Source organism: Elaeis guineensis, chromosome 7 (genome assembly GCF_000442705.2).
Source record: "Elaeis guineensis isolate ETL-2024a chromosome 7, EG11, whole genome shotgun sequence".
NCBI classification, from domain to species: domain Eukaryota; kingdom Viridiplantae; phylum Streptophyta; class Magnoliopsida; order Arecales; family Arecaceae; genus Elaeis; species Elaeis guineensis.
Genome location: NC_025999.2, coordinates 79,076,061 through 79,084,070, shown reverse-complemented (window position 1 = coordinate 79,084,070; position 8,010 = coordinate 79,076,061). Strand labels below are relative to the sequence as shown.

Sequence of the window (8,010 nt, the reverse complement as noted above, 5' to 3'; positions counted from 1 at the left end):
AAGCACAGCTGATGAAGAACTTCAGCTAAACAGGGTGCAGATTCTCCACAACCCCACCTTCCTGAGAACACACACACACACACACACACACACACAGATTTTCTTTTGTTTTTTTATTCCCAAAGAAAAAGTGCAGGCACAGACAGACACAAACCTACGGATAACCAAGTTTAGAATACCTATCATGGCCCTTGTGATCTTGGTTGCAATAATTCAACTTGGGCTTTTGTTTTGCACACTTTATGACTATCTCCATTTTCTTAGCAGTATGATGCATCAAATGAAGTACTAGATTTTGCTAATATGTGTTTCCAATTATTTAATAAATATTAATCAAAATATGATTATAACTGATGCAAGTTTTGAACAGATCCAAACACTTGGAGATGGTAGTCTGCAGCAAACTTGGTAAAACTGGTCAGCCAAGGGGTTTTGAAGACCGGCATGCAAAGTGGGTCAGTTTCTATGACGCATTTGCTTAATTCAACCTGCGGTATGTCATCCCAAAGCTTTTCATTGGCGGTAGGAATAACTTTTATGCTGCATTTGAAGTACAGAACTATTTTATTTACATATTACCTTTTTGGATGTAAAGATGTGCATATTATTGAAAACTTTTTTGGGGGTCGGTCTTGGTTTCATGTCTTTCCTGTGATACTGACGACCAGTCGCTCAGGGAGGCAATTACTAGGGAAATGTGGCTGAAGGTTGGTGAATAATATGCAGTAGCACTGGGAAAATAAAGACCAAGTACAAACACAACATCACAAGTGTAGCAATACTTGGATGATAACAGTCTTGTTAATAAATGGAAAACCTTGAATGCAAAATAAAATGGTGATTTGCATGAGTTAGATCGACGCTATATCCAGTATTTATCATATTTGTATTGTACTAATAGCTAGCAAGCAGCATGCATCATGTAATTACGGTGCATCTGAGAATTGGTGGGGTCTGGTAATCAGCCTACTGTTAATTTCCAGAGAGCATATGCTCTTAGTTATGAGCTACCTTTGTTATTTGATGCAGCGAGGGTCATTATTGTTAGAGACACTGGAAGGTAGAGGGTTTTTGGGTTTGTAAATTTTGATAGTAAGCAATCTGCTTGCACGGCTATATCTAGCAGAGATGGCCAGGTTTGTCTGCATTTTTCTATTCTGTTTTGCATGACTGATGTCTATGCAAAGATTTCTTATATATCACTTGCCAACAGATGGCTGCTTAATGTTGATCTTGTTATCTTCAGGAACTACATAGCTGCAAAATTTGTGTAATCTATGCTAATTATAGACCTGCTGGTGGGTTTCATGGTGGTTTGGATGGTCGCGATGGCAGCAGCAATTATGGGTATCTGATGACTTTGATGGGGATTCTGACTGAAGCGTTCATCGATGAAAGACTGAAATTCCAAGATCATGCTACTTGCTTTGCAAGTCTGTGCATAGCCTTTGTGTTTGTGGGTTCTCTAAGTTTAGTTTAGTTTTTTGGGACTGAAGCAAATCATACTTAAGACCAGGATGCTTGTAGTACTATAAATTATGCAACTTGAAATAAGGAATGAAACATCTCCTTTGTAACATTGTTTTCATTGACAGTGATTTATTTTGATGCAATGTCTTTGACTTGACTCTAGGCAAGGATGACTGATATTGTTCGGATGTGGTGAGCAAGGATTCGCAAAAAATCAGTATATGGGATGTAGTTTATGAAAAATAACACTTGTAAGACTTACTGGTCATGGTTATGGGTCTTCTTTAGGGGTCATCAAATGTATGTCATGATACTTACATGGAATTCAGATGTTGCTTGACTAATCCAGATTTTTTTTTTTTTTTTGCATGGCCATTTGCATTTGTTTTGATTCTATAATCTATGCAGCATCGATCCTTTCCTCAGGTTCTTTGCTGTCTTTGCTCTTTTGCTATCCTTGGACACATGGAAATCATACTCAAACTCATATGGACCTGGCTGCATGGGACCAGACTAGTCCATGCCATCAATATTTTGAGGTCACCTGCAAAACTATTGTAATCAGTTTTTTGAGCTGCGGAATCAGTGTTTTATTCTTTAAAGTTTGATTGCATATAATATCTTGTTTTAAGGTTTTGACCAGCCATGGGAATCTTATTGATTTGTGATATCAGTGTCACTGCAATATTATTATTCTTGCATCATATCAGATACTTAGCCACTAAAGTCCAGATTTTTTCAGTTGAGTTTAAATGTATATCTAAATTTTCAAAAATGTAAATGCACTCAGCATACACAAGTTTGATAGATGTCTTATTACATGCATTTATAGGTATATTAAACTATAACTTGCCTGTTGTTTAATTCTGTGTTAGGCTTCGTTTTTCACTTACATCTGCACCATAGAAAGTAATATCCTTTTGTTTTGAAATAAATCCTTGAATATTTATGTATCTTGTGAAGATGATTAACTTGAGAAAACTAATGTAGCATTGCATAATATTTCTATTGCTGTGAGTACATAGTTACAATGCAGCAAAATTTTGTTATGGTAGTTGGATCATATTGTCTTGATATTATGATAAAAATATATGAGCAGGCACAATCTTCCAACTGCTTGTCAACATTTTTTCGCTTGATACAGGCAATCAGGATGGATTCCTTGTTTACTTCTGTTTCAACAACCTGCCATATGTAATTCATGAAAAAAAAAATTTAGAATCTCAAGTTTTGCCTTCACCCAACAATGCAAGAATGGCTTAGTTACTGTGATTTGCAGTAATTCTTTGTTCTGCACCTGGCTCATATCATCTCGGCCGATAGTTTCCGGCCAAACTAGGCTCAAGTTGATGTAATAAGGGTAGAAACAACCCAACAACTCTGCTACCAAGCCCTGCAGTATTTTTCTCTGCAGTGACATTGGGTTCAAATTAGTCTGTTAGACCTCATAAGACTTGTCCTCTTCAGCATCTTGCCTTTAAATTTCAGGAAGAGGTTTACTGAGCTTATTCCAAACTCCGAGCAAAAGTGTAAAGAACTCAACTGTAATGCTGGCTCTCATTGGACTCGACATCTGTCTGTGAAGCATCTACATTATCATAACATGGGTTAGAAAGTAGAGATGCCAAGATGCTTGGCCAAATGAAGCTGGGAATGCTATGACGAGCATCCTGTTCGCTCTAAAGTCAGGCTTGGTAGGGCCTAAAAGGATTGGGCCAGGCCAGTAACAAAGTCAGTATTCCTCCCCAAAAGGTGATAGGCCTGAATTAGAGCCGGAACTAAATCTCCAAAAAATAAGTAGGGGTAATGGAGTGATTCTGATATTGATATCGCGCACTTCTTCTTCTTGCTTGCTTTCTTTCTCCTTTTTCCTTTCGTTTTCCTCCCCGTCAAAGGCAAAGCTAAGCTTTATTAATTACCAAGCTGAGGGCACAAAGTAAAACTAATGTCTGTCCTTGCAAATTTTAGCAGAGATATGTGGAAACTAGTAAAACTCAGTTGATGAAACTATTTGTTATATTGGCATGTAGAATCCAGGAAACACTTGGTTCTGAGGCTTGGATCATTGCACGGTACAAACTTTTTTTTTGATATTAAGAGGAGGCTCAGTAGAGCCACCTGAATTTATTAAGAGAGTTTAGTGAAGGTGTGAAACAGGCGTTGCAAGAGGAGGATTACAACTTCCGAGCAGGAAAAAAATCAAGCAAGAAGATATAAAGAGAAGCGACAGACAACAATCTGTAAACCAAACATAGTACAAACTTGGCTTTCTGCCGACCGTACCAATCCTTGTAGATTTCATTTGCTTAATTTTGGTCATCTATTTGTGCCGATCCAGCTTATATTCCCTCATGTCCAATTCCATGGTTCATAATCTTGCCAACTAAGTTTCAACTTTCATTCCAGCGACAGTTTTTTCTGGAGTTCCCTTCTTTATCATTAGCTCTTGCCATGATTACGTCTCCAATCAGCCGACCAACGAACCATCTCCTAGATATTTAGAGAGGGGATCCATCAGACGCTGTGAACATCTTAATCATACAACTAAACATCAACCCTCATGGCCGTCCTCTTATCGACATCAATTAGAGACTAAATGCTACAAGTTTCAACGAAGGACACATCTCATACATGCATGTGCATGCCATGTGCTTTAGATTGCCATCACTTTCTTGGACTTCCAATTTCACAATGTCTGTCGCATACTGGCTTCCTCTTCCAATTTTTTGAATCAACCGCATGCTGTACTTGCAATAACATCCACTTTTACTGCTATGATTGGCAAAGCAAGGTAAAGTAGGATGACATTGATTGAGACTCTTTTAAACCTCACACCACATGACATATGCTATGCAGCTCAAGTAATGGGGTTCAACTTGGATAAGGCTGGTTAAATGCAACTGTTGTCCCTTCATGGATTGTAACTAGATCTTGACCGACATGTCTAATGATGGTCTCCATCCTAAATGGCAATCGAGATCGACATGCCGACAGATGGGTTCAGTTCATGAATAGCAGCAGTGCCATGCTCTTGGATCATCGACCTTGAGAATGCATGCGTTCGACAGATGCCATGCAATGCCTACCACACAGGTGGAGCATATCAGACAACCCCCCCCCTTCAGCACCGTCTTCCGCATGAGGTCGAAATGTCGCAATTTATGAGGGGTGTCGGTGTACATGACAAGATACCTATGGTGGCACTTGATAGCTAAATAGACTTTGTGTCCTGATTTCAGATGTGTTAACATCATATATATACGAGTGATCTTAGGGAGATTCATACGGGAGGGAGTTTTTGTGAAGGACATGGACATCCAAATTATGCTGGAATGTGGTTGGGTGGATGAGTTGGAGCTTTGCGTGGGGAAGGCATCAGAGCAAGGGATTGACTAAAGAAAAGTCTTGCAAGCACATGAGCCATTTCGAGTTGAGTTCCCCATTCACCAAAAAAGAGGTGTGACAGCCCAATCCAACGCTCTCTTTCTCTTTCTTAATTAGCAAAAGTTGACAAGTTAACTTTAGCAACCTCAATTAATAGAGTTTAGCATGATCACAAGGGGCCCATTAAATGCCTTGATGCTTATTATCGGATTGCGAACTTTCTTGTACACTGTCTGTGTTGTAGAAAATCTGACGTGGAGCGCACCGCATTATCCGATTGGTCCACGTAGCACCCTTATGGCATGACGTGATGGGGCGTCATTAAGAAAATGGAGACAGTAGATTGTTCTATCATCGAATATATTTAATATACGTCACAGTCTACTTTTTAAATTAAACATGATAAAAATATCAGTTCCCTCAAAAATAAAATATTTTTACTATTTTGAAGTCAGTTAGACATTATGAATTAATGCTGCTCTTCTCTCTCTCTCCTTCTTTATTTTGTTGAGCTTCTGCTTGAGCATCTGAGTATCTAAAGTTTATTTTATGATGACAATTATGTCTCCGAGATTGTTGGCTAGTATGTAGATAATATTATCCATCCAAGCAATATATTCTACTTAAAATATTATAATAATGACATATTCTTACTTCAGAAAAATAAGGTTCTTTGAAGGTATACTATAAAATGTCATAATTTGAACCTAGATATACTGCAGAATATATTGTTTGGATGGATAATATTATCTACATACTAGCCAACAATCTTGGATGCATAATTGTCATTGTAGAATAAACCTTGAACACTCAGACGCTCAAGCAAAAGCTCAACAAAATGAGGAAGGAGAGAGAGAAGAGTAGCATTCGTAATGTCCAACCAGACTTCAAAATAGTAAGAATATTTTATTTTGGAGGAAAGAGGCATTTTTGTCATTTTTAATTTAAAAAATAGACTATGCATGCATTAAATATATTCAGTGATTGAGCAATGCACTCTCTCTATTTTCTTACTACTTTCAGACGTCCCATCATGTTATGCCACAAAGATGCTACGTGGATCAATCGGATAATGCGGTGCGTTCCATGTTAGATTTTCTATACCGCAGGCGATGTACAAAGAATTTTGCTTACCAGATTTCTTTTAGCTAGCCCACCTTCACTTTTCACCACCTTGTTCGAGCTCTCTGGGGATTCGTGTTAGATGTATATCCTAGAAGCCAATACGACTGACATATTGTAATAAGTCTAGGACATAATTTTATACTTAATACATTGATTTGATCAGTAAAAAGCAATTTTCTTTTTCATTCAAGTATAATATGTCCTTGAATCATCCATGGAATTAATATTCCGATATATATTCTCAAAGAGTTAAGAATTAGAGGTATGTATATAATTTCTAAATGCTCCTGATTATAGTATCATCACGAGGACGGTGATCAATCCGGATAGATCGACGTACAGATCGCTTCTTTCGAAATAAATGAGTCTGTGATCTACAGTATAGAGACACTGAGCGATGGGTGCAGATAATTGTTAGAGAATAACTAGTACTGAACATGATCATACGAGAGATCACTTGGATTTCTACTCAATTGTCAGTGATTGTCTCGATACTGTAGTTGTGTGAATGATTCTTTGACTTACGATGGCACGATTGCTCGCAGTGTGGCTGCTGGAGTTTGACTGACACATAAACATGGTCTCGATGAGATCTTGTAGTAGATATTGATGACAGTTGATCTATTGTAGGAATAGGATGCACATCTAGATGGAATCTATCAACCTTGATAGAGAAGAATAGTCCTATGAGATTTGAGAGGCTAAGTCCGAGAGTCTATGGCTACAGCAGTATGATTTATGAAAAAAAAATTTTATGAGGATCACAAATGGACTTGAGCTAATCGAATCTATCATATGACTGATGATGAAGTTTGACGATTTATCTATGACCTGTTATCTAGTCGAAACTCACGATATAGATACTGAATCACATGCAAACTACATACTGTGATTCACATGAACTACTATTTCAGTTCTATTAGATTGCCACTACATATTGCTAAGTGTCATTGATAGATTGTGAGAGCTCACTAAGATTACTCAGGATCGACAATCCTTGATGATTTAGAGTGAAATCATTCTGACCCATTGAAAAGAGTTTCCATAATACCATGATAAAGATTATTGTATATCTCACTACTAGATAGAATTGAACCTATGAGATCACACAATAAAGAGATTAATCTAGAATAAGCAATTGGATTGATGAAGTCTTAATTGGATTTAAAAAAATCCTATTGGGTTCAGGATAACCTTGCTAGGACATGGTTGAACCCAATTTTCTCTTTGCATTTGAATTACTTATTTTTATAATATTAATTCGAGTTAATTATGTACTAATAACCTAAATAAATTAGATTCATTGGATTTCAATTGTTGGGCGCCTAGAATTTTGGATCAAATATAAAGGGTTCAAATCCTTAATCAATTTCTTTGATTGTTTGCATGGGACGCCACTTGATTTGATCAAGTTGGGTGTGCCCACTTAAAAGAGGGCATGAAGGACCAGCATGTGGCATCCCCTAAGCCCTATGTAGCGTGTGAAAAAGTAGGTGCAAAAGCTCCAATAGTTGGCGCCTAATGGATCTTCTAAAGGAGGTTAAATATCTAAGGCTACAAGGATTTCTAATACAAACAGGACTTGTATTAAGGGGCTATTTGGTTTTGAATAGGATTCAAACCTTTTGTTTATTTAAAGAGACATTTTCTAAGGCTCTTGACATCAGATTTTCAGCGGCCCATGCCTCCCATTAAATCCCCTCATGCCTCCCTCTTTTCTTCCCTTTGGATCCAATATCCAAAGGAGTTGGGCATCCTCCATCTTCACACCCAAGAGGAGCTTGGGCGTCTCCTTTTCTTTGCTAATTTTTAGACTTTGATTACTTCATAATCAAGGAAAGAAAAGTAAGAGAAGAAGAGAAGAAAAAAGATCAAGGAAAGGATCAAAGAATTGATCATGATCCAGGCTTCGTTTAGATTTGCTAGGTGATTGTCCTTAGAGAAGAAAAATCAACACCAAAGAGGACTGTTCCAGACTAATCCTGAGTGGATATTCATAGAGATCGGATACTTGCATAGGTAAGAAAGAAT

At 37.6% G+C, this 8,010-nt stretch overlaps 1 long non-coding RNA gene across 2 annotated transcripts; it reads left to right on the top strand.

Annotated features, from left to right (window-relative positions):
- The first annotated feature begins 257 nt into the window (after positions 1–257).
- Positions 258–1,576, top strand: LOC140859226 (uncharacterized). 2 transcript variants are annotated; one of them, XR_012142696.1, is made up of 4 exons: positions 258–522; positions 677–750; positions 1,030–1,136; positions 1,247–1,576. It is a non-coding gene; the product is annotated as an uncharacterized lncRNA (long non-coding RNA). The 2 variants fall into 2 exon arrangements; XR_012142697.1 differs by lacking the exons at positions 677–750; positions 1,030–1,136.
- The last annotated feature ends 6,434 nt before the right edge of the window (positions 1,577–8,010 follow it).